The 27,971-nt window shown below is 40.4% G+C and overlaps 1 protein-coding gene and 1 non-coding gene across 2 annotated transcripts in view; both read left to right on the top strand.

Moving 5' to 3' along the window:
- GABRG3 (gamma-aminobutyric acid type A receptor subunit gamma3) overlaps window positions 1–27,971 on the top strand; it is an 838,213-nt gene that overhangs the window by 441,862 nt on the left and 368,380 nt on the right. The window lies entirely within an intron of this gene.
- LOC112581064 lies at window positions 20,318–20,419 on the top strand. The gene has a single exon (XR_003105502.1). It is a non-coding gene; the product is annotated as a U6 spliceosomal RNA (small nuclear RNA).

Here is a 27,971-nt window from a genome sequence, read left to right as displayed (position 1 = left end):
GGGAAGGGTTAGTTTTAAATTTACACTGGATCTGCCCCTGTGACTAACCCTTTCTTGTTATTATAAACATACATAATGGCCTGCCTCAGGGAGGTAACCTGAGCTGCCCACCTGTGAAGGACTGTAAGGAAGTTACACTAACACATTCCCCTGCCTGAGACCTGCCATTCTAGGGGACATTTCCAAGGATTGAATAGTCTTTTTACTTTGCTTCCTCCCCTTCCTCCCCACCCATCTCTGACCCATAAAAGAACCTGGCAACCAGGCCCTGATAAGATGGTTATTTTGAGACTCTAGCCTTCCATCTGAGTTAAATTCACCCATTCCAGTCCATTTTAGTTCGCTGATTCCTGGAATGTCGACATTCACTCTTGCCATCTCTTGTTTGACCACTTCCAATTTGCCTTGATTCATGGACCTGACATTCCAGTTCCTATGCAATATTGCTCTTTACAGCATCGGACCTTGCTTCTATCACTAGTCACATCCACAGCTGTGTATTGTTTTTACTTTGGCGCCATCCCTTCATTCTTTCTGGAGTTATTTCTCCACTGATCTCCAGTAGCATATTGGGCACCTACTAACCTGGGGAGTTCCTCTTTCAGTATCCTATCATTTTGCCTTTTCATATGGTCCGTGGGGTTCTCAAGGCAAGAATACTGAAGTGGTTTGCCATTCCCTTCTCCAGTGGACCACATTCTGTCAGATCTCTCCACCATGACCCGCCCATCTTGGGTTGCCCCACGGGCATGGCTTAGTTTCATTGAGTTAGACAAGGCTGTGGTTCTAGTGTGATTAGATTGACTAGTTTTCTATGAGTATGGTTTCAGTGTGTCTGCCCTCTGATGCCCTCTTGCAACACCTACCGTCTTACTTGGGTTTCTCTTACCTTGGGCGTGGGGTATCTCTTCAGGCTGCTCCAGCAAAGTGCAGCCGCTGCTCCTTACCTTGGAGGAGGGGTATCTCCTCACTTCACCGCAGCCCTTCCTGACCTTCAACGTGGGATAGCCTCTCTAGGCCCTCCTGCACCTGCGCAGCCACAGCTTTGTTGTGGGGTTGGTCCTCCTGGCCGCCGCCCCTGGCCTCAGGCGTGGGGTTGTTCTTTCCGGCCCTCGCCCCTGGCCTCGGGCGTGGAGGCGTGGGGCTGCCCCTCCAGGCCACCGCCCCTGACCTAGGACGCGGGGTAACTCCTCTTGGCCGCTGCCCCCCCCCCCCACCCCGACCTTGGACGCTGGGTAGCTCCTCCCGGCCGCCCCCCGTGACCTCGGACTTGGGTAGCTCCTCTCGGCCCTTCCTGCGCCGTCGCAGTCTGGCACTCTCGGCTGCTGCCCCTGACCTCGGACGTGGAGTAACTCCTCTTGGCCACCGCTCTTCAGGCATGGGGTCCTCCAAGCTTCTGTCCCTGACCTCGGACGTGGGGTAGCTCTTCTTAGCTGCGCTTAGTGGGCTGGTCGCAGCCGCCTGTGCTTAGTGCGCTGGTAGCAGCCGTGAAATTAAAAGACGCTTACTCCTTGGAAAGAAAGTTATGACCAACCTAGATAACATATTCAAAAGCAGAGACATTACTTTGCCAACAAAGGTCCGTCTAGTCAAGGCTATGGTTTTTCCTGTCTTGGGTTCATTGACCAGTCTTGCAGCAAGCAGAGTGAGCTTAGACTAGGTAACAGCAGTGGAAATTAAAGACATTGGCAGGAAAATGTGGGGCAGGATCTTTGGGAGAATTTGACTCCCTGAGAGTGGACACCTCCCCACCAATCCCTGCAAACCTGACACCAGGCGAGGCAGACAATATTACATCCATAAGAGTTTTCCAAAGTAATCTAACCATATTACTATGCAAATAAAAATCTCAGAATCTGAAGTGTTCAGAGGATTTTGTTATAAATAATAGCACAACATTCTGTCTAGCAGTTTAAACTTTTAATCTGAAATTTTTTGTCTCTGATACCTGCTCTGTATTAACCTGGTCATGTGTTTTCCCAAGGGTTTCCTGCCTCTGTTTGCACTGATTCCTTTTGCTCTTAGAAAAATGCAATTTTAAAGATAGGAAGTTCTCTCTGGTATTAGTTTCTTCTAGGAAGACCATAAAGGGCCCTAGTGTCCATACTCAGAGCCTCAGGGGACACAGCAGGACAGTGAGTCCACAAGCTTATCTCTGGCAAGGAAGGCAGCAACTCACTAATCTTGCTGCACTCAGGACTTAATCTGCCCTGTGCTATTGGGGTTTTCTTTTGCAATATAATCGAATGGGAAGGATAATTCCCATTCTACCTTGAGCTGAGTTTTGATTCCTTTATTTTTAGCTTCTCTAAATAACTCAGTTTTTCTTTGGGGAGAGGAGTAAATGACTGGCTATTGAAATTTTAAATCTCCTACTTTAAACAGGGTCGTTCATAAAGGTTGTGTCATTCTCTAATGTACCTTATTTCCCCCTCTCTAATGAGAGAACTGATTTAACCTAAAGCTTGAAATTAATTTTCCAGATTCCTGACCATAATCACCTTGCTTTGAAGAATCTTCAGGTTTCCCTGGAGAATTTGTTTTTCTTCAGTTTTCCAGTTCTTCTAATAATTGCAGAGACCCTGCCCCAGAGCTCAGAGGGGACCATGCAATTCCCTGGCTGCTCAGCACACTAACCAGAACTGATGGAAATTGTGAGTCAGGGGGGGATAAAGACTGGGAAAAGGAAGACCAGGTTGAAGGGGTGTGAGTGAGTGAGACGGGGTGACATTGGGAAGGGTCTCTCTGAGAGGCTGCCTTCAGGCAGAGACTACATGTAAGAGGGGTTTGCACACAGAGCTGGAGGGCAGAGAAGGGCCAGGGGCCCAGAGCAGGAAGGAGTTCAGGGCATGAGGGACCCTCAAAGAGGCAGGGCATCAGAGCACAGTGGAGGCACCCTCTAAGATGAAGCAATCACATAGGAGGGTTCTTGAATGTTATTCTAGGTTTCTGTGTTATTTTAATCAAGGAAATTTCACTGTCTAGTTTAAATTTGAAGATCTTTTCTGTGGCCACATCCCTATCCTCAGAGTCAGCCCTGCTCTGGTCCCACCTGGCCAAACACCACCGAGGGCCACTCCAGGCCTCCAAATCACCACCCCTCCCACAACCTGCTTCTCTTATCTTTGACTGCTTGCCCAGGCCCAGCCTGAACAGGGACCAGCTCTGGGCATGCTTCAATGGCTCCCAGCAGCAAAAGTCCATAGCTCCCATGTCCTGCTTGGCTTTTTGAATGATGCTGATCTGCACAGGTATATCTTGCCCCATGACTGATCCTCTGCACAGGCAGGAGCAGAGGCTTATACCTCATACCTTAGGGACTGGGGTTCCTCCTTGGAAATGTTCTGTGAAATCAAGAGCCAAGAGCTCCAGACACCAGCTTCAGCTGACAGTCTGCATGGGAACACGTCTCTCTTGTCCCTCTTAACTTAAAAAAAAAGTATACGACATGAGTTTTTTCTGGGGCAAAATGAGGATGATAGCCTACAGAGACTACATGTAAGAGGGGTTGTACTACATGTAAGGGAAACAGTATGTCAGATAGCTCTGAGAAACTGATCCAAAGAAATAACAGGGAAGATCAGTATAAATGTGATTTTGATGAAAGGGGAGTACAAAGCAATCAAGCACATATTTTCTTTGCAGAAAGTTTCTGCTAATCACATGGAGCAAATGTCACCATGAAAGATTTCAGGGCTTTTCTAGATATGAGGAGATACAAGAACTGAACTCATAAAATCAGTTCCTGAAAATATTCGAGTATCTTAAGACTGTTCTGCCAGTTTTTCCCAGAGCACAGTGTGCCTCATTTCTGCTCTTCACCCTGAACTTCTTTCAGGGAGTGTCAAGAGTCAGCATATACAGCAGCACATGATTTAAATCTTCTAGAGGTAGATGTCAAATGCCAATGGCAAGTGCCAGTTTGTAGTTGACACCTCTCAGGTTACTTCCTCCAGTAGAGAGTCAATAGCCCGTGGAACCTTTGCAGTGTGATGCTTTGAAGAAGTCAGACCATGGATAATGATCAGTTCAGAATCATCCAACTTTATTTGGATTGTCAAAATCCAGAAATAGCAACGTGACCAGATAATAAAACAGTAGTTAATAAGAGTTAACATAAAAATGTAAAAACAGTTTGTGAACTGGGAGGTTTCAACTCCAAACCTGATATGAAGCTCAGAGGCATGAAATTGTAGGTGGCTTATCAAGAGACCTTGAGAGTGGGATGGTGCCTGAGCCAGCAGTCACCTAAGGGGCTCCCTCCTAAGGGGCAGAGCCAGGCTGAGATCCAGGTCTGGAGTTTTCAAGTTGAGGAGGTTCAGGTCTGCCTAGCATCCTTTCTTCTAAATTGGCTCTGAAGATGCCAAAATTCCCCGGAAAATAACTAGTATTTGGTTACATTTTATAGGTTGTTAGTGAATGTGGAAGGCAGAGTAATGGGCCCATTCCTTCCACCAAAGATGTCCATATCCTAATGCCTATAACCTAGAAATATATTATGTTACATGGCAGAAAGGACTATGCTGATATAATACACGAGGGACCTTGAGGTGCAAGGTATATTAGATTATCCAGGTGGACCCCAGGTAATCACAAGGCTTCTTCATATAAGATGGAGGCAGGAAGGTTAGATAAGATGTGAGGATGGAAACAGGTGGGAGAGATGCGGTCCACAGCCCAAGGAATGAAGTTTCCTTTTATAAGCCTGGAAAGGCTGGGAACAGATTCTCTGCTGGATCCTCCAGAAGGAAGGAAGACCTGCAGACCCATTTGAAACCTCTGACCTTCAGATAAAAATTTGTGTTGTTTTCAGCCAAATTTGGCATAATCTGTCAAAGCAGCAATAAGAAATGAATACAATGAGCCAGTTTTTTTAGATTGACTTTTTATACAAAATCACATTTCAATTGGCCAGATTGTGTTGTTTTCAAGGTTTCTTTGTTTGTTTGTATGTTTGTTTGTTTGTTTTACTGCTGATGAACATTTAGAATAGTATGTGAAACACTAGGGTATCCATCCATCTTTCTCTTTATCTATAGGCAATTTGACCCAAAACACTGAGGGCTTTTTAAATTCAGTAAATAAAGTAAAAAGATCTTATAGTTCAAAAGGGAAAATGCTAATTATATTTTGAAACAAGTTATTATTAACTGTTTAAATAACAAGAGTCCTACTGTGTGCTCCAAGGCAGGTTTTCAAATGCCTTTTGTCCTTGGTCAGTGAAAGGATGGACCTAGAGCAGCCAGTTTCTCAGGACAGAGATTGTCTGTGAAGGAACACAAGGAAAAAGTTGAATTTCTTAGAGTTTTCCGAGTGCTGGGGTGACTTAAGAGATGCATATTGGGCTTTATGTGTAAATGTTGTTGTTGTTCAGTCACTAATTGTATCCTACTCTTTGCAACTCCGTGGACTGGGTCAAGCTCCCCTGTCCTTTACAGTCTCCCAGAGTTTGTTCAAATCCATGTTCATTGAGTCAGTAATACTATCTAAGCATCATCCTCTGCTTCCCCCATTCTCCTTTTGCCTTCAATCTTTCCCAGCATCAGGGTCTTTTCCAAGGAATCAGCTCCTCACATCAGGTGGCCAAAGTGTTGGAGCTACAGCTACAGCATCAGTTCTTCCAATGAATAATCAGGGTTGATTTCTGTTAAGACTGATTGGCTTGATCTCCTTTCAGTCCAAGAGAATCTCAAGAGTCTTCTCTAGCATCAAAAGCATCAATTTTTCAGCGCTCAGCCTTCCTTATGGTCCAACTCTAACATCCATACATGACTACTGGAAAAACCATACCTTTGACTATACAGACCTTTATAGGCAAAGTGATGTCTTTGCTTTTTCAGTATACTGTCTAAGTTTGTCATAACTTTATTTCCAAGGAACAAATGTCTTTTAATTTCATGGCTGCAGTTACCATCCAAAGTTATTTTGGAGACCAAGAAAATACAGTCTGTCACTGCTTCCACTTTTTCCCCTTCTGTTAGCCAGGAAGTCTATGGGACCAGATGCCATGATCTTCATTTTTTAAACGTTGAGTTTTAAACCAGCTTTTTCACTCGTGTCATTCGCCATCATCAAGAACTCTTTAGTTCCTTTTCACTTTCTACCGTTAGAGTGGTATCATCTGCTTATCTGAGGTTGTTGACATTTCTCCTGGCAATCTTGATTACAGCTTGTGATTCATCCATCCTGACATTTCACATGATGAACTCTGCATATAATTTAAATGAGCAGGATGACAATATACACCCTTGTCAAACTCCTTTCCCAATTCTGAAGCAGTCTGTTGTTCCACGTTGTTCTTGACCTACATATAGGTTTCTCAAAGACAGGTAAGGTGATCTGGTACCCCCATCTCTTTAAGAATTTTCCACAGTTTGTTGTGACCCACACACCAAAGGCTTTAGTATAGTCAATGAAGCACAAGTAGATGTTTTTCTGGAAATCCCTTGTTTTTTCTATGATCCAACAAATGTTGGCAATTTGATCTCTGGTTCCACTGCCTGTTCTTAACCCAGCTTCTCCATCTGGAAGTTCTCAGTTCATGTACTACTGAAGCCTAGTTGAAGGATTTTTATCAGAACCCTACTAGCATGTGAAACGAACATAATTATACAATAGTTTGAACATTCTTTGGATTGGAATGAAAACTGACCTTTTCCAGTTTTATGGCCACTGCTGAGTTTTCCAAATTTGCTGGTATATTGATTGCATCATTTTAATAGCACCATCTTTTTTTGATAGCCTGTGGAGAACAATGTTGGATTTGTGACCTCCAAAGAAAAAGATTTAGCTTTGGGATCAGGGACCAGATTTGATCATTCAGAGCTTTTGTGTGACAGAAGTTTTATTACAGTGAAAAAGGAGAGAGAAATCTTCTGACACAGACATCAGAAGGGGGAAGAGAGTGCCTCACTCACTAGTTTCATCAAGGCCTTATATACTTTTACCAGACCCACTCCCACAACATTTGTCTTAATATAAGAGGATTAGTCAGAAGGTTCTTGTTAAGGAGAAACAAGTCCTTGGATAAGATACATTGTTGTTATATAATCATTAGTACAGAGTTTAAGGAAAAACATACCCTTGAGCAAGATGAGTTGTTTAGTTGTGTAATCATTAGCTCTTGGATTAAAGAAAGTTAGTCTTAAAAACCATTGTCATAACAATTTAGAGTTTAAGAAAAATCGTCTTATGTGAGGAATACAAAGCAATGTAGAAAAAAAAAAAAAGTTTGTCCTTTTCTCCTCCTTGAGAACCCCAGACCCCTTTCTCCTCCTCTAGGGCCCTGGACCCCTTCCTTCTTGAGGGCCCTGGACTCCTTATCAATCTACCTAAGAATTAGCTTTCTCATTTGAAATAACTCAGCTGGAATTCCATCACCACCACCAACCACCTTTGTTCATAGCAATGCTTCGTAAGTGCCACTTGACTTCACAATCCACTATGTCTGACTCTAGGTGAGTGATCACATCACGTGTTTATCCAGATGATTATGACCTTTATACTTCTTCTGTGTAATCTTGCCACCTCTTTTTAATCTCTTCTGCTTCTGTTAGGTCCATACTCTCTGTCTTTCATCATACCCATCCTCGCATGAAATGTTCCTCAAAATCTCCAGTTTTCTTGAAGAGATCTCTAGTCTTTCCCTTTCTGTTGTTTTCCTCTATTTCTTTGCATTGTTCATTGAAGAAGGCCTTCTTTTCTCTCCTTGCTATTCTCTAGAACTCTGCTTTCAGTTGGGTGTATCTTTCCCTTTCTCCCTTGCCTTTCACTTGTCTTCTTTCCTCAGCTATTTGTAAAGCCTCCTCAGACAACTACTTTATTCTTGCACTTCTTTTGCTTTGAGATGGTTTTAGTCACCACCTCCTATATAGTATTACAAACCTCTGTCCATAGTTCTTCAGGCATTCTGTCTACCAGACCTAATCCCTTGAATCTATTCATTACCTACATTGTATAATCATAAGAGATTTGATTTAGGTCATACCTGAGAGGCCTATTGGTTTTCCCTGCTTTCTTCAATTTAAGCCTGAGTTTTACAATAAGGAGGTCATGATCTAAGCCACAGTCAGCTTCAGGTCTTTTTTTGCTGACTATAGACAGCTTCTACAGCTTCCTCTGCAAAGAATATAATCAATCTGATTTTGGTATTGACCATTTGGTGATGTGAATGTGTAGAATCATCTCTTGCATTGTTGGAAAACACTGTTTTCTATGACCAGTGTGTTCTCTTGATAAAACTGTTAGCCTTTGCCCTGCTTCATTTTTACTCCAAGCCAAAACCTGCTTGTTACTCCAGGTATCTCTTGACTTTCTACTTTTGCACCCCTATGATGAAAAGAGCATCTTTTTTGGTACTATTTCTAGAAGGTCTTCTAAGTCTTCATAGAATGAGTCAACTTCAGCTTCTTCAGTATCAGTAGTTGGGGCATAGACTTAGATTACTGTGATGTTGAGTGGTTTGCCTTGGAAATAAACTGAGATCATTCTGTCGTTTTTGAGATTGCACCCAAGTACTGCATTTTAGACTCTTTTGTTAGCTATGAGGGCTACCTCATTTCTTCTAAGGAATTTTCGCCTACAATAGTAGATATAATAGTCATCTAAATTAAATTTGCCCGTTCCCACCCATTTTAGTTTATGGATTCCTAAGATGTTAATGTTAACTTTTGTATCCTTCTTGACCACTTGTAAATAAGATTAGACATAAAAATATATGCCTTATCTCAGTATCATAACACTTGTAATGCCCAATGCAAAATTTTAAAATGAACATATGGTCTTTTTATTGAGATACCGTTGACACATAACACTGTGTAAGTTTAGGGCATGCAGCATGCTTATTTCATGCATGTATATATTGCAGTACCATTACCACTGTAGCATTAGCCAACACCTCTATCACTTCACATAATAATTATTTCTTTTGTGTGGTGAAAACAATTAAGATATAGCCTCTTAGTGACTTTGAAGTTTATAGCCTAGTACTGTTGACTGTAATCACTCTGCTGTGCATTAGGTCCCCAGGATTTCTTCATCTTGTAGTTGTAGGTTTGTACCCTTTGACCACAATCTCCTGAATTCCTTCACTCCCAATCACCCGGTAACCACCATTCTACTCTCTTTTACTGAGTTCACTTTGTTAGATTCTGTAAGTGATATTATTCAGTATTTGTCTTTCTTTGACTTACTTAGCAAATGAGGCTCAAGGTCCACCTTCACTGCTGCAAATGGCCAGATTTCCTTATTCTTCATGGCTGAATTGACATTCTCTTTCTCCACTCATCCCTTGAACCAAAGGAAATGAAAACAGGTTACAAAAGCAGTATCTGCACTCCCACATTTATTAAAGTAGCATTAACAATAGTCAAGGTATGGAAGCCACTTAAATGTTCATCAAATTATGACATTTAAAACACTGTCTCTCCAGTCTCCTGGATCACTATGTCCACAGGCTGAAAGCTGTTTCCTTCATAGCTCCAAACTGTGAGTGACCACGCTACACACTAGACAGTGTTCTGGAGGCCGCAAACACTGGGAGGGGCTGGACACCTCCTGCTAGCTATCAATAGGGAGGGTTGCCATGTTCCAGCACACAGGTTGGCTGGCACCTAGTTAGAAGGATACCCCTTTCTTTTTAAATTTTCTGAACATCTCAGTCCTCTAGGAGGTTTTGCCTTCCTCATACTTTCCACCTTCCACTGCTACCAAATGCCTGGTGCATCTTTGCTGTTTCTTCCTTCTCTCTCTCTCTCTCTCTCTCTCCCCACTTCCCCCTACCCCCCAACACTTCTTTTTTCTCTATTCCAAGATATCATTGGATATCCTGAATGAAACAGACAGCTTTCTGCAAAGCCTTGTTTTTTATATTTATTATAGTTGGTAGTGGGCTTCCCTGATGGCTCAGCAGGTAAAGAACTCACCTGAAGTGCAGGAGGTGCAGGTTTGATCCCTGGGTCAGGAAGATCTCCTGGAGGAGGGCATGGCAACCTACTCTTGTATTCTTGCTTTGAAAATCCGATGGACAGAGGTTCCTAGTGGGCTATGGTTCATGGGATCACAAAGAGTCAGACATGACTAAAGCGACTGAGCACATGTAGTTGGGAGTTACCTTTCCAGCGTCTCCTAATGTTCCAAGGCCTTGGGAATACACCTACCTAGTGGACATGGAACAAGACTGGTTCCAAATAGGAAAAGGAGTATGTCAAGGCTGTATATTGTCACCCTGCTTATTTAACTTATATGCAGAGAGCATCATGAGAAACTCTGGGCTGGAGGAAGCACAAGCTGGAATCAAGATTGCCAGGAGAAATATCAATAACCTCAGATATGCAGATGACATCACCTTTATGGCAGAAAGTGAAGAAGAACTAAAGAGCCTCTTGATGAAAGTGAAAGAAGAGAGTGAAAAAGTTGGCTTAAAGCTCAATATTCAGAAAACTAATATCATGGCATCCGGTCCCATCACTTCATGGCAAATACATGGGGAAACAGTGGAAACAGTGGCTGACTTTGTTTTTCTGGGCTCCAAAATCATTGCGGATGGTGATTGCAGCCATGAAATTAAAAGACGCTTGCTGCTTGGAAGGAAAGTTATGGCCAACCTAGACAGCATATTCAAAAGCAGAGCCATTACTTTGCCAACAAAGGTGCGTCTAGTCAAGGCTATGGTTTTTCCAGTAGTCATGTATGGATGTGAGTGTTGGACTGTAAAGAAGGCTGAGTGCTGAAGAATTGATGCTTCTGAACTGTGGTGTTGGAGAAGACTCTTGAGAGTCCCTTGGACTCCAAGGAGATCCAACCAGTCCATCCTAAAGATTAGTCCTGGGTGTTCATTGGAGGGACTGGTGTTGAAGCTGAAACTCCAATACTTTGGCCACCTGATGCGAAGAGCTTACTCATTTGAAAAGACCCTGATGCTGGGAAAGATTGAGGGTAGGAGGAGAAGGGGACGACAGAGGATGAGATGGTTGGATGGCATCACCAACACAATGCACATGGGTTTGGATGGACTCCAGGAGTTGGTGGTGGACAGGGAGACCTGGTGTGCTGCAATTCATGGGGTCGCAAAGAGTCGGACATGACTGAGCAACTGAACTGAACTGAACTGACACCACAAAGACTCCTCTCTTTACTCTCCTGAGTTCTATCTAAGACAGTGTAGTACACTCTCCTTAATCCTTCAGCTCCTCAAAGGGACTAGTTCAGACACTCCTCTTTGCCTTCTGGGGCAACTCATCAGCAATCTCTTTCCCTGGGACAGGTTGGGAAGCGCACATTCATTCCCTGCCCCCGTTTCCATGGTAGTGAGAAAGTGAACAGCACTCAGTAACTACAGTGAGGACCAGAGCGGGAGGATCATCATTTTGAGTGATGAGGGACGTCTCACGGAGAGTGGGGAACCAGAGTTCAGGAGGCCACTCAGAGATCACTGGGTCCTTCAGCACATAAAGAGGCCCAAGTCTAGAGATGTGGGTAGGGAAACAATAGCCTCACAGATAGAGGATGACTTTCCCTGTCCTGAGGATCACACTGCAAGTCATGTGTGCCCCCAGAAAATACCTGAAAGTATGTTCTTCAGGAGAGTTGAACAGGCAGGTAGTTGGGGGGAGGGGTTCCCTGAGATACTCCTGAGTTTACCCTCCCTGTCTGTAGCCTTGCACCTACTTAAGCAGCAGCTTTTCTATATCTAAGACCTAATATAAATGGATAACCATGATCATCACAAAGTAAAAGGAAACCTGAGATGTAAACATGAAACATGTTGATTAAAAAAAAAAAAAAAAAAGATTAGCTAATATTCCAGAGGAGAAAGTTTAGGAAACAGATAACTTCAAACAAAACACTCTGATTAGCATGGCTGGAGTGAAATTTTAAACATGGCAACTGTTAAAAAAAAAAAAAAATACAACAAAACAGGATCTTATGATGGGTTAAGAACTGGGGAATAATAATAAAGGTTCTTTATATTAAGGAAATATAAAATTTGGTTAAAAAATGAGAGAGAAAGCACACAAAATTTCTTTTTAAAATAAAACTTCTTTGTTTTTCTCTTTATGACTTACTTCATTCTGTATAACAGGCTCTAGGTTCATCCACCTCAGTTCAACTGACTGAACTTTGTTTCTTTATATGGTTGAGTAATATTCCATTGTGTATATCCAGCGTCTTTATCCATTCACCTGTTGATGAACATCTAAGTTTCTTCCATGTCCTAGCTATCGTAAATAGTGCTGCAGTGAACACTGGGGTACATGTGTCTTTTTAAATTGTGGTTTTCTTAGGGTATATGCCCAGTAGTGAGGTTGCTGGGTCATATTGTAGCTTTATTCCTAGTTTTTAAAGGAATCTCCATATTGTTCTACATAGTGGCTGTGTCAATTTACATTCTCATCAACAGTGAGCAAGAAGGTTCCCTTTTCTCCACATCCTTTCAGCATTAAAAGTTTGTAGATTTTTTGATGATGGCCATTCTGACTGGTATGAGGTGATACCTCATTGTGGTTTTGATTTGCATTTCTATAATAGTGAGCAATGTTGAGTGACTTTTCAAGTGTTCATGATCCATCTGTATGTCTTCTTTGGAGAACTGTTTATTTAGGTCTTCTGCCCATTTTTTGATTGAGTTATTTGTTTTTCTGATTTTGAGCTGCAATTGCATATTAATGCATATATATGGAATCTAGAAAAAATGTGCTGGTGAACCTATTTGTAGGGCAGGCACAGAGACACAGATGAAGAGAATAGACTTGTGAACACAGCGAGGGAAGAAGAGGCTGGGATGAACTGAGAAAGTGGCATTGAAATATATACATTAACATGTGTAAAACAGGTAACTAGTAGGAAGTTGCATAAAACAAAGGAAGCTCAGCCTAGTGCTCTGTGATGACAAAGAGGGATGAGATGGGGGAGGGGGGCAGGGAGGCTCAAGAGGGAGGAGATATATGTATACTTACAGCTGATTCACAGTGTTGTAAGACAAAAACCAATGCAAAACTGTAAAGCAATTATCCTCCAATTAAAAATAAATAAAAATTTAAAAAGTAGAACATGAAAGGATAGTAAATATGAGTGTAAAGAAAAGAAGGAGTATTTCTTTAAAAAAAAAAAAAAATCCAGAATCCAGCCTAATAGACGTTTTAGGAAGAGGTCACAGAGTGAGTGGAGTTAAGGAAACTAGGAAATAAATAACTTAAAAATTTCTCAGTGGAAAATAAGTATTTATTTTGGAAAGGAAATCAAATGCCAAGTACCATGACTAGAAAAATAAGAGATGTTTCTCTTCAATGCCAATCTGTAAAATTTTGGAATACCAGGAATAGAGGTCAGCTGTGAATAGAAAGAAAATTATGATGGTTTCAGAATCTCATCAATGACACTGGATGCTGAAACACAAAGGAGCTTTGAGAGGATGTGTTCAGACTTCTTGGGGAAAATAATTTTGTGTCTTAATTCCCATACCCAGCACTCAAATATATGTGATATGCTGTGTTAGTCAGCTAGGGCTTCCATAACCAGATAGCACAGATTGCATGGCTCAAACCACAGAAATTTATCTTCTCACAGTTCTGGAGGCTGGGAGTCTGAGCTCAAAATGTCGGCATGGTTGGTTCCTCATAAAGCCTCTCTCCTTGATGTGCAAACGACTGTGTTCTCACTGTGTCCTATGCAGACTTTTCTCTGAGCATACCTCCTTGACATCTCTCCCTCTTCTTACAAGACCAGAGTCTTACTGGATCAGGATCCTACTCTGACCTCATTTAACCTTAATTATACCTCTTTAAAGGCCCTATCTCCAAACAGTCACTTTGGAGGAATTTTGGAGAAATATTAGTCCATAACATGTGTGATAGTAAAATAAAGACATTAATATATATCAAGGGCTAAGACAGTTTGCCTCCTTCAAGAAAAAAGGTAAATAAACCAAATGTGAAGAAAGATACTAGATCCAAGAGACAGGGAACCCAATGTAGGAGATAGATGAAGAGAGTTCCAGGGCAATGCTCTGTAGAGTACACTAGCTGAAATGGACTGAATTGGTCGAGGGTCAGGAGGAAGAGCATTGGGACAAAGCAGGTATGCATTGGATGACGTAACATGGGCCAATAACACACGAATAAAAGAAAGACACCTGCATGCTTTCTGAGCAACTGCTCAGTCATGCCTGACTCTTTGCAACCCTGTGGACTGTAGGCAGATCCTCTGTCCCTGGGATTTGCCAGGCAAGAATATTGGAGTGGGTTACCACTTCCTCCTCCAGGAGATCTTCCTGACCCAGGGATCAAACCCACAGCTCCTATATCTCCTGCATTATCAGGCAGATTCTTGACCACTGAACCACTAGAGAAGCCTAAGAGAAAGACAATCATAAGGAAAAAAGTAAGACGTGCATAAATAAAATGGCACAATGCTGCTCTACCTATCTCTGTGGTAACAATGGAACAAAATAGAAAGCCCAGAGATAAATCCATGTACCTATGGACACCTTATCTTTGACAAAGGAAGCAAGAATATACAATGGAAAAAAGATAATCTCTTTAACAAGTGGTGCTGGGAAAACTGGTCAACCACTTGTAAAAGAATGAAACTAGAACACTTTCTAACACCATACACAAAAATAAACTCAAAATGGATTAAAGATCTAAACATAAGACCAGAAACTATAAAACTCTTAGAAGAGAACATAGGCAAAACACTCTCCGATGTAAATCACAGCAGGATCCTCTATGACCCACCTCCCAGAATATTGGAAATAAAAGCAAAAATAAACAAACAGGACCTAATTAAAATTAAAATCTTCTGCACAACAAAGGACACTATAAGCAAGGTGAAAAGACAGCCATCAGAATGGGAGAAAATAATAGCAAGTGAAGTAACTGACAAAGAACTAATCTCAAAAATATACAAGCAAATCCTGCAGCTCAATTCCAGAAAAAGAAACGACCCAATCAAAAAATGGGCCAAAGAACTAAACAGACATTTATCCAAAGAAGACATACAGATGGCTAACAAACACATGAAAAGATGCTCAACGTCACTCATTATCAGAGAAATGCAAATCAAAACCACAATGAGGTACCATTTCACGCCAGTCAGAATGGCTGCAATCCAAAAGTCTATAAGCAATAATGCTGGAGAGGGTGTGGAGAAAAGGGAACCCTCTTACACTGTTGGTGGGAATGCAAAGTAGTAGAGCCACTATGGAGAACAGTGTGGAGATTCCTTGAAAAACTGGAAATAGAACTGCCATATGACCCAGCAATCCCACTGCTGGGCATACACACCAAGGAAACCAGAATTGAGAGACATGTGTACCCCAATGTTCATTGCAGCACTGTTTATAATAGCCAGGGCATGGAAGCAACCTAGATGCCCATCAGCAGATGAATGGATAAGAAAGCTGTGGTACATATACACAATGGAGTATAACACAGCCATTAAAAAGAATACATTTGAATCAGTTCTAATGAGGTGGATGATACTGGAGCCTATTATACAGAGTGAAGTAAGCCAGAAAGAAAAACGCCAATACAGTATGCTAAGTCACTTCAGTCGTGTCCGACTCTGTGTGACTCCATAGACTGCAGCCCACCAGGCTCCCCCGTCCCTGGGATTCTCCAGGCAAGAACACTGGAGTGGGTTGCCATTTCCTTCTCCGATACAGTATACTAATGCATATATATGGAATTTAGAAAGATGATAACAATAACCCTGTATGTGAGATAGCAAAAGAGACACAGATGTATAGAACACTCTTTTGGACTCTGGGAGAGGGAGAGGGTGGGATGATTTGGGAGAATGGCATTGAAACATGTATAATATCATATATGAAACGAATCACCAGTCCAGGTTCTATGCAGGGTACAGGATGCTTGGGGCTGGTGCACTGGGATGACCTGGAGGGATGGTACGGGGAGGGAGGTGGGAGGGGGTTCAGGATGGGGAACACATGTACGCCAGTGGCAGATTCATGTTTATGTGTGGCAGAACCAATACAATATTGTAAAGTAAATAGCCTCCAATTAAAATAAATAAATTTAAATTTAAAATAAAATAAAAAACAGTCCTGCATTAAAAGGTGAGATTACAACTAAAAAAAATAAATAAAATAAAATTTTCAACTTCTAGAAACTTTAGACATGGAAACTTTGTTTGTAGGTGAAATTAGAAACTGAGAAATGGGACAAAAAGTCAGCTTACTGTGTGACACTGTGAATCAAGATTTATCTCCAGAAGAAGGAAGCAGTTGGAAGCAGACGATTTAAAGTTGCAAAGGTAACCAATATGGGAACCAGTCTTACAGCCATATTGAGAGAGTTGATTTTCATATACTGGAGTCTAAAATTGGAAAATTAATACGTGTTCCAGTGGCAAAGCATTATCTAGAGAACTGACATTAAACATTAGAGTGAGAATCAGTGGAAAGAACTGATTTCCCCACCATTTGCCTCTGCTCAGGATAGAGGGATTTGGGTTGGTAAGATGGCCGAGGAGATGTCACTCTGCATCACATACCCTCCTGGTACTAGTCTATCTTTTCTCATATATGTGTTTAATTACATAAATATATCAAATGCGTGTAATTATATATATGTGGTGTTTATCACACTGACATTTTAGTTGACAGAGAATTATAAGTAGAACCAACCTCTTCCTTCCTTTCCCCTTTATATAAACCTTCCCTGGTGCATATTTCTATCCTCAGGGGGTAACTTTCTAACTTGCAAAATTATTGAAAAACTTATTTCACTTCAAGTCATGCTATTGAATTTCCACATTTCTATCTTTTAAAAAAGCCTCCGTTCTATGAGTTCACTTTTTTCATTCTTCAATTTTATGTATTAAGAATTGAGGCCAATAATATTATTTATTTCCTTATTTTCCCCTGTAAATCACTAGATCCCACCTCTACTACCCAACAGCTCTTTATAAAATGCATGTGCTCTTTATTGTCACTTTCTCCTTTCTTTCCAACAGATCTCTGAGCAGAGTCCAACTTGCCTTTCTATTCTGACTATATGACAAATCAGAGCTCATTTTCAAGACTAGCCATTCTCTCTCAAATTCTTTTCTTTCTGAACATATTATATTAGAATAGAAGACAATGATCCATATTTGTGCATCTTATTTGGTCAGGAGCAAGAGACCTGAGTGTCTTTGAGGAAGGGAAAATACACTGTATGCCTTGTGAGAGAACAGAACATCTCACAGTTTAGAGGGACACTTATGTATTTCCTTTCATTGCATATCATCTGTTTTTCCTTTTGTGATCAAAGCTGGAGGTAGTTGGTGGACTTTACTTTCCAGTCATGCTGGGCATCTTAAACCAGAGTCATCTCCATAATGCTTTCTTGTAAGAATACTATTTTCAAAGTAGGATGCAAAGAGATATGTTGATCTGTAATGAGTCTTAGTGGTTCTTTTCTACATCTCCATATCTCCTATTAAATGAATGATTTCTTTTTGGGATCCAGTTTTACCTTACCAAAGATGTGACATCTTAATCCCTTCCTCCCTCTGCCCTGTCTTCCACACTGAATAACCACTGGAATTTTGAGGATGTTTGTAAGGGTTTTTTTGGTTTTTTTTTCCCTTTTTTCTTTTTATGTTTGTAAGTTTTACTAACATATTTTTCATTCTTAATTATTTGTGGTGAGACAAATATCCTTACCTGATTTAAGCACTGCCGTCAGCAATTTGAGAACTTGCTGCTGCTGCTGCTGCTAAGCCGCTTCAGTCCTGTCCGACTCTGTGCGGCCCCATAGACGGCAGCCCACCAGGTTCCGCCGTTCCTGGATTCTCCAGGCAAGAACACTGGAGTGGGTTGCCATTTCCTTCTCCAATGCATGAAGTGAAAAGTGAAAGTGAAGTCGCTCAGTCGTGTCCGACTCTTAGTGACCCCATGGACTGCAGCCCACCAGGCTCCTCCGTCCGTGGGATTTTCCAGGCAAGAGTACTGGAGTGGGGTGCCATTGCCTTCTCCGTGAGAACTTTCTAGGGATGCATATTTAGAACCAAAAGACAGTTAAATGACTTATCAAGAAGTCATTTAAGCTTTTCTTTTAATTAGCAAATAATTTTGAGAAAATAGAGTCCACTAAACTATAGGCTTTTTCTCCCTTCACTATGCCTAGTGCTCTTTTCTACACAAAAGAAACACACGTTTCCTCCACTGATTATTGTATCAGTTTGGCACAAGTGAGAGCCATTAGTTTTGAATCACCTGGGCTCTCATTTCCATCACAGCCAAAGATAACTGGTAAATGAATTCCTCTTTAGAAATAGAGTCATCAGAGCCCACTTGCATCAGACCCAGGGGCTATCACAGATAGCGCAGAATGTCAGGATTGCATCCAGATTATAGAGAACGTAAAATTCCCTGGAAGAGTATCTACTTACTACTAGGATTTATAGTGGAGAGATTAGAAATAACTTAAATTCAACAGTGAAATGCAGTATCATAGCCACAATTTCTTTTTTAAGAGTTTAGTGATAACGTCAATCTCAACCCCAGTGGTTAGTCATCTGTAAACTGTACTGAGTCCCAAGAAAATCCACGTGAAATGTGTGACGGTGTTTTGCTTAAGTCACCAGATCCTGATTCCTGTAACCATTCATTCTGTAACAGAAATGATGCTGTGACTGATATTTGGATAGTTCCCCAAATTAAGAGATTTGAACTTGTCACTTTTTCAAATGAGCAAATGAATCCCATTAATAGCTGCTTCTAGGAGCAGATGGGAATATTTGATGCACAGATGGAAACCAAAATATTTAAAACTTTCATTTTCTTTCCATCTATCTGTGGGAATCATTTTTGTTTTAAACTTATCAACCAAAAAGCCTGTGCCTAGAATTCATTCTGCCAAGTCAACTGCGTTCAGTTGTGATTGTTCAAACAAATATTTGTAAATACTTTTATTTGTTGGGCCATGCCTCTTACTGAGACAATGGTAATTGTCCTCATGTTGAGTAGACAAACATTAAGCTGACCACTATTTTTAAAAAGCCACGGTGGTAATACATACTGGGAAAGAGAAGCACAGAACTCTGGGGGAATCCATAACCGCATTTCCTGGAGGGTCAAGAAGGGAATCTTGAGGGGCATGATGTTTGAGCTGACACCTGAGAGGTGAGCAAGGCACTGTTTAGCAAGGGAGGGGCACAGAGATGAGGAAATATCCTATTTGGAGGTAACATCAGAGGGAGGACCCAGTGGTGTAGAGAAACATAGACACGGTTGCCTCTGGAGGAAATGAGGAAGGCCAGAAAACTTAAAGCTCTCATGCCTGAGAAACAGCAGGAGAAACTTGCTGGGGATGACCAAGGCCTTCAGGAGTCTGGGGAAGTGTTGGACGCTCTGCAGGGGCGTTATGTGAATGGATATGCATTTTAAAGAGCCATTCTGGCCAATATTAGGAGAAAAGATTTCAGAAAGCAAAAGTGAATACTTTTGTTTTAGGTACATGCCCTTTATCAAATACGTTCATTGCAAGTGCTTTTTCCTAGTCTGCACTTGTCATTCATTTTCTTAACTGTGTCTTTTGAAAACAGATATTTTCAATTTTGATGAAATCCAGTTTATCAGTTTTTTTCCATGGATCATGCTTTTGTAGTTTTATGTAAAATTTATCAGCAAATCTAAGATTTTCTTCTATGTTTTCTTCTAAAAGTTTTTAAGGTTTAAGTTTTATATTTAGATCAGCGACCCATTTTGAGGTAATAATTGTATGCAGTGTAAAATATGCATAAGAATTTATTTTTTTATATGGATAGATAATCTTTACATAGTATTTGTTGAAAGGATCATTCTGTGTTGTCTTCTTACATTTGTCAAAAATCAGTTATCCCTATGTGCGTCAATCCATATCTGGAATCAATCCTAACCACTTATTTGTCTTTATCACACTGTCTGGATTTACTGCATCTCTAAACTAAACCTTGAAATTGGATCTGTAGTTCTGCACCTTTGGTATTCTCTTTCAAAATTTTACTGGCTACTATGGGTGCTTTGCAGTCCCATATTTTAGAAATAGTTTGTCAATTACTAAAATAAAATCCGACTATATTTACATTATTATTGTCTAGTCACTAAGTCATGTCTGACTCTTTTGCAACCCCATTAACTGTAGCCTGCCAGGCTCCTCTGTCCATAGGATTTCCCAGGCAACAATACTGGAGTGGGTTGCCATTTCCATATCCAGGGGACATTCCCAACCCAGGCATCAAACCTCTGTCTCCTGATTTGGCAAGCAGATTCTTTACCACTGAGCCACCAGGGAAGCCTGTAGTTTTATTAAGAATACATAAATAGGGCTTGCTTCAACAGCACATATACTAAAATTCGAATGATACAGGGAAGATTAGCATGGCCCCTGGGCAGGATGACATGCAAATTTGTGAAGCATTCCATATTTGTAATGGATCAGTGAGCTGGAAGATAAAATCGTGGAAAGAACTGCTGAAGAGCAGAATAAAGTAAAAAGAATGAAAAGAACTGAGGATAGTCTAAGAGACCTCTGGGGCAATATTAAACTCACCAATATTCAAATTACAGTGGTCCCAGAAGAAGAAGAGAAAAAGAAAGGGTGTGAGAAAATTTTTGAAGAAATTATAGTTGAAAAGTTCTCCAACATGGCAAGGGAAATAGTCATTTAAGTCCAAAAGGCACAAAGAGTCCCATACAGGATAAACTCAAGGAGAAACTCGCCAAGGCACATACTAATCAGACAAAGATTAAACACAAAGACAGTTAAAAGCAGCAAGGAAAAAGCAAGAAGTAACATACAAAGCAAGCCCCATATGTCTAACAGCTAATCTTGCAGAAGAAACTCTGCAAGCCAGAAGGGAATGGCAGGATATATTTAAAGTACTGAAAGGGAAAAATCTACAACCAAGACTACTCTAGATCTGGCAAGGATCTCATTCAAAATTGATTGAGAAATAAAAAGCTTTTCAAACAAGCAAACATTAAGACAATTCATTACCAGCAAACCAGCTTTACAATAAATGTTAAAGGGACTTATATAATTAGGAAATACAAGAGAAGAAAAAGATCTACAAAATCAAACCCCAAACAATTAGGAAAATGGCAATAGGAACATATGTACCAATAATTACTTTACATATAAATTAATTAAATGCTCCAACCAAAAGACATAGACTGGCTGAATGGATACTAAAACAATACCCATATATATGCTGTCTACAAGAAAACCACTTCAGACCTAAATATTGAAAGTGAGAGGATGAAAAATATATTCCATGCAAATGGGAAGCAAAAGAAAGCTGGAGTAGCAATCCTCATATCAGACAAAATAGACCTTAAAATAAAGAAGATTACAAGACATAAGAAAGGACACCACATGATGATCAAGGGATCAATCCAAGAGGAGGACATAACATTGTAAATATCTGTGCATCCAACACAGGAGCACCTCAATACATAAGACAAACACTAACAGACATAAAAGGAGAAATTGACAATGAACAATAACAGTAGTAGATTTAACACCCCACTTACAGCAATGGGCAGATAATCAAAACAGAAAATTAATAAGGAAACATGTTTTAAATGATACATTAGATGAGCAGACCTCATTGATATCTTCAGGACATTCCATCCAAATGCAGACTACAACTTCTCAAGTGCACATGGAACATTCTCCAGGAGAGACCACATCTTGGGTCACAAATCAAACCTCAGTAAATTCAAGAAAATTGAAATCATATCAAGCAATATTTCCAACAACAATGCTATGAGGCTAGATATCACTTACAAGAAAAACACTGTAAAAAGTCACAAACACATAGGGATTAAACAATACATTTCTAAATAATGAACAGGTTACTAAAGAAATCAAACAGGAAATCAAAAAAATCCTAGAAACGAATGACAATGAAAACATGACAACTCAATACCTATGGGATGCAGCAAAAGCAGTTCTAAGAGGGAAGTTTGTAGCAATAAAACCCTACCTCAACAAATAAGAAAAACATCAAATAGACAATATAACTTTACACCTAAAACAACTGGAAAAAGAAAAAAAAAAAAAGCCCAAAGTCAGCATAAGGAAAGAAATCATGATCAGAGCAGAAATAAGTGAAAAAGAAATGAAAGAAACAATAGTAAAGATTAATAAAACTAAAAGCTGGTTCTTTGAGAAGATAATAAAACTGACATATGTTGTCATTATAGACATGCCTGAACCAGCTAAGTCTGCTCCTGCCCCTAAAAAGGGCTCTAAAAAAGCTGTGACCAAGGCCCAGAAGAAGGACGGCAAGAAGCGCAAGCGCAGCCGCAAGGAGAGCTACTCTGTGTACGTGTACAAGGTGCTGAAGCAAGTTCATCTGGGCACTGGCATCTCGTCCAAGGCCAAGGGAATCATGAACTCCTTCATCAATGGCATTTTTGAGCACATCGCTGGCGAGGCATCGCACCTGGCACATTACAACAAGCGCTTGACTATCACATCCAGGGAGATCCAGACTGCTGTGCGCTTGCTGCTACCTGGGGAGCTGGCCAAGCATGCTGTGTCTGAGGGCACTAAGGCTGTCACCAAGTATACCAGCTCCAAGTAAATATAATATGCCTAGCTGCTGTTAACAGAGAAGGCAATAGCACCCCACTCTGGTACTCTTGCCTGGAAAATCCCATGGACGAAGGGCCTGGTGGGCTGTAGTCCATGGAGTTGTTAAGAGTCGGACATGACTGAGCAACTTCACTTCCACTTTAACCAGACTCATCAGGAGAAAAGAGAGAAGAATCAAATCAACAAAATTAGAAATGAAAAAGAAAGAGGTTGCAAGAGGCAAGGCAGAAAAACAAAGTATTATAAGGCTTTTATGAAAAAAAAATGGCAATAAAATGGATAACCTGGAAATGGAAGAAATGGAAGAAAAAGACAGATTCTTATAATTCAATCTTCTAAGACGGGACCCGGATGAAACATAAATTATGAGCAACCCAGCTATAAGCACTGAAATCAAAACTTTGATCAAAAAAACAAAAGTCCAGGACCAGATGGCTTCACAGGTGAATTCTATCAAACATTTAGAGGATCTAATGCCTATCCTTCTAAAACTATTTCAAAGGTTTCAGAGGAAGAAACACTTCCAAACTCATTCTACAAGGCCACTGTCACTCTGATACCAAAACCAGGCAAAGACAACACAAAAATAGGTAAGTACAGGCCAATATCACTGATGAACATAGATGCAAAACACTCAACAAACTTTTAGCTAACAGAATTCATCAACACATTAAAAAGCTCATACACCATGATCAAGATGGGGTTATTCCAGGAATGAAAGGGTTCTTCAGTTCAGTTCAATCATTCTGTCATGTCCAGCTCTTTGTGACCCCATGGACTACAGCACGCCAGGCTTTCCTGTCCATCAACAACTCCCAGAGCTTACTCAAACTCATGTCCACTGAGTCCGTGATGCCATCCAACCATCTCATCCTTTGTAATCCCCTTCTCCTCCCACCTTCAATCTTTCCCAAAGTCAGGATCTTTTCCAACGGTTCAATATACACAAATCAATCAATGCAAAGCACCATATTAACAAATTGAAAGATAAAAATGTATGATAATCTCAATAGATGCAGAAAAAGCCTTTGACAAAATTCAGCACCCATTTATGATAATAACTCTTCAAAAAATTGGCATAGAAGGAAACTATCTCAACATAGTAAAGACTATATATGATAAGCACACATCAAACGTTATTCTCAGTGGTGAAAAACTGAAAACATTCCCTCTAAGATCAGGAACAAGACAAGGGTGTCTACTGTTACCACTATTATTCAACATAGTTTTGGAAGTCCTAGCTACAGCAATCAGAGAAAAAAAGAAATAAAAGGAATCAAGATAGGAATAGAAGAAGTAAAGCTCTCACTGTTTGCAGATGACATGATAATATATATAAAAAACCCTAAAGATATTATCAAAAATTACTAGAGCTAATCAGTGAATTTAGCAAAGTCGCATGATACAAAATCAATACACAGAAATCACTTGCATTCCTTTACACTAACAATGAAAATAAGAAAGGGAAATTAAGGAATCAATACCATACAACACTGCAACAAAAAGTATAAAATATCTAGGAATTAACCTACCTAAGGAGACAAAAGAACTGTATACAGAAAATTATAAGACACTGATATAAGAAATCAAAGACAACATAAACAGATGGAGAGATATTCCATGTTCCTGGGTAGGAAGAATCAACATTGTGAAAATGACTATGCTACCAAATACATTCTACAGATTCAATGCAGTTCCTATCAAATTACCTATATCATTTTTTACAGAACTAGAACAAAAAATTTCACAGTTCATGTGGAAACACAAAAGGCCCTGAATAGCCAAAGCAGTCTTGAGAAAGAAGAATGGAGCTGGAGGAATCAACCTTCCTGACTTCAGATTATAATAAAAAGCTACAGTCATCAAGACAGTATGGTACTGGCACAAAAACAGAACTATAGACCAATGGAATAAGATAGAAAGCCCAGAAATAAACCCATGCACCTGTGGGTACCTTATTTTTTTACAAAGGAGGCAAGAATATACAATGGAGTAAAGACAACCTCTTCAATAAGTGATGCTGGGAAAACTGGACATCTACATGTAAAAGAATGAAATTAGAACACTTCCTAACACCATACACAGCGATAAACTCAAAATGGATTAAAGACATAAATGTAAGACCATAAACTATTAATCTCTTAGAGGAAAAAATAGACATTGTTGTTCTATATCAACAGAAAACTTGTTGATATAAATCAAATCGAGATCCTCTATGAACCACCTCCTAGAGTAATAGAAATAAAAACAAAATTAAACAAGTGGGACCTGATGAAATGTAAAAGCTTTTGCACAGCAAAGGAAACTTTATATAAACAAGGTGGAAAGACAACCCTTGGAATGGGAGAATATAACAGCAAATGAAACAACTGACAAAGGATTAATTTCCAAAATATACAATCAGTTCCAATATACAACTCAATACCAGAGAAAACAAACAACCCAATAAAAAAGTGGGGAAAAGACCTAAACAGCCATTTCTCCAAAGAAGACATACAGAAGGCTAACAAACACATGAAAAGATGCTCATGTCGCTGATTATTAGAGAAATGCAAATCAAAACTACAGTGAGATATCACCTCACACCAGTCAGAGTGGCCATCATCAAAAAGTCTACAAATAATAAATGCTGGGGAAGGTGTGGAGAAAAGGGAATATTCTTGCACTGTCGGTGGCAATATAAATTGACACAGGCACTATGGAAGATGATAGGGGGAATCCTTAAAAGACCAGGAATAAAACCACCATATGGCCCAGCAATCCAACTCCTAGACACATACCCTGAGGAAACCAAAATTGAAAAAGTCATATGTACCCCAATGTTCATTGCAATACTATTTACAATAGTTAGAACATGGAAGCAACCTAGATGTCCACTGACAGATGAATGTATCAAGAAGTTGTGGTGTGTGTGTGTGTGTGTGTGTATATATATATATAATGGAATATTCAGTTCAGTTCAGTCGCTCAGTCATGTCCGACTCTTTGCGACGCCAGGCCTCCCTCTCCATCACGAACTCCCAGAGCTTACCCAAACCCATGTCCATTGTGTCGGTGGTGCATCCAACCATCTCATCATCTGTCGTCCCCTTCTCCTCCTGTCCTCAATCTTTCCCAACATCAGGGTTTTTTCCAATGAGTCAGCTCTCCGCATCAGGTGGCCAAAGTATTGGAGTTTCAGCTTCAACATCAGTCACTCCAATGAATACCCAGGACTGATCTCCTTTAGGATGGACAGGTTGGATCTCCTTGGAGTCCAAGGGACTCTAAAGAGTCTTCTCCAACACCACAGTTCAAAAGCATCAATTCTTTGGCCCTCAGCTTACTTTATAGTCCAACTCTCACATGCACACATGACCACTGGAAAAACCATAGCCTTGACTAGACAGACCTTTGTTGGCAAAGTAATGTCTCTGCTTCTCAATATGCTGTCTAGCTTGGTAATAACTTTCCTTCCAAGGAGCAAGCATCTTTTAATTTTATGGCTGCAATTACCATCTGCAGTGATTTTGCAGCCCAGAAAAATAGTCAGCCACTGTTTTCCATCTATTTCCCATGAAGTGATGGGACCAGATGCCATGATCTTCATTTTCTGAATGCTGAGCTTTAAACCAACTTTTTCACTCTCCTCTTTCACTTTCATCAAGAGGCTTTTTAGTTCCTCTGCACTTTCTGCCATAAGGGTGGTGTCATCTGCATATCTGAGGTTATTGATATTTCTCCCAGCAATCTTGATTCCAGCTTGTGCTTCTTCTGGCCTAGTGTTTCTCATGATGTACTCTGCATATAAGTTAAATAAGCAGGGTGACAATATACAGCCTTGATGTACTCCTTTTCCTATTTGGAACCAGTCTGTTGTCCCATGTCCAGTTCTAACTGTTACTTCCTGACCTGCATATAGGTTTCTCAAGAGGTAGGTCAGGTGGTCTGGTATTCCCATCTCTTTCAGGATTTTCCACAGTTTATTGTGATCCACACAGTCAAAGGCTTTGGCATAGTCAATAAAGCAGAAATAGATGTTTTTCTGGATCTCTCTTGCTTTTTTGATGATCCAGCAGATGTTGGCAATTTGATCTCTGGTTCCTCTGCCTTTTCTAAAACCAGCTTGAACATCGGGAGGTTCACGGTTCACATATTGCTGAAGCCTGGCTTGGAGAATTCTGAGCATTACTTTACTAGCATGTGAGATGAGTGCAATTGTGCGGTAGTTTGAGCATTCTTTGGCATTGCCTTTCTTTGGGATTGGAATGAAAACTGACCTTTTCCAGTCCTGTGGCCACTGCTGAGTTTTCCAAATTTGCTGGCCTATTGAGTTCAGCACTTTCACAGCATCATCTTTCAGGATTTGAAATAGCTCAACTGGAATTCCATCAGCTCCACTAGCTTTGTTCGTATTAATGATTTCTAAGGCCCACTTGACTTCACATTCCAGGATGTACAGGTAAGTGATCACACCATCGTGATTATCTGGGTCGTGAAGCTCTTTTTTGTATAGTTCTCCTGTGTATTCTTGCCACCTCTTCTTAATATCTTCTGCTTCTGTTAGCTATAATCCTAAATGCAGTGGAAAATTGTTTTGAAGCATCTAATACTTACAGTCTTTTACAGTAGGAAATTCTTACTAACAAAATTCATATAAACTCAAAAGAAATTACCTGAAAGGATGCTATAAATAGAAAAAAATGATGAATATTCCAAGTAGGATCCAAAATAGAAATGATATAGAGCAATATAAGGGCTTCCCAGGTGGTGCTGGTGGTGGTGGTGGTGGTTGTTTAGTCACTAAGTTGTGTCCGACTCTTGAGACCCCAAAGACTGTAGCCTGCCAGGCTCCTTTGTCCATGGGGTTCTCCAGGCAAGAATACTGGAGTGGGTTACCATTTCCTTCTCCACAGGTGGTCTAGTGGTAAAGAACCCATCTGCCAATGCAGGAGACATAAGAGATGCAGGTTCAATACCTGGGTCAAGAAGATCCCCTGGAGGAGGGCATGGCAACCCACTCCAGTATTCTTGCCTGAAGGATCCTATGTACAGAGGAGCCTGGTGGGCTATAGTCCTTATGGTCACAAAGAATTGGATATGAATGAAGCAACTTAGCACACACACAAAGCAATATAAAAAAGAATGAAAATTGAAAAGCCAAAAACTGCTCTTAGAAAAATGGACCAGAGAATTCATGGTCCAGTGGTTAGGATTCAGTGCTTTCACTGCTGTGGGCCTGGGTTTAATCCCTGGTCCTGAAAGATCCTGATAGCCATGTGTTATGGCCAAATAAATAAATAAATACTCTGAGGAAGGTAGAAATTAAAAGGAAGAAAAATGAATCAAATTTTTCTCTGTTAATATAATGAATGATCTGTGTTTGCACTTTAGGCCTAG

The sequence above is a fragment of the Bubalus bubalis genome, chromosome 20 (genome assembly GCF_019923935.1).
Source record: "Bubalus bubalis isolate 160015118507 breed Murrah chromosome 20, NDDB_SH_1, whole genome shotgun sequence".
NCBI classification, from domain to species: domain Eukaryota; kingdom Metazoa; phylum Chordata; class Mammalia; order Artiodactyla; family Bovidae; genus Bubalus; species Bubalus bubalis.
This window is presented reverse-complemented; position numbering and strand designations above follow the sequence as displayed.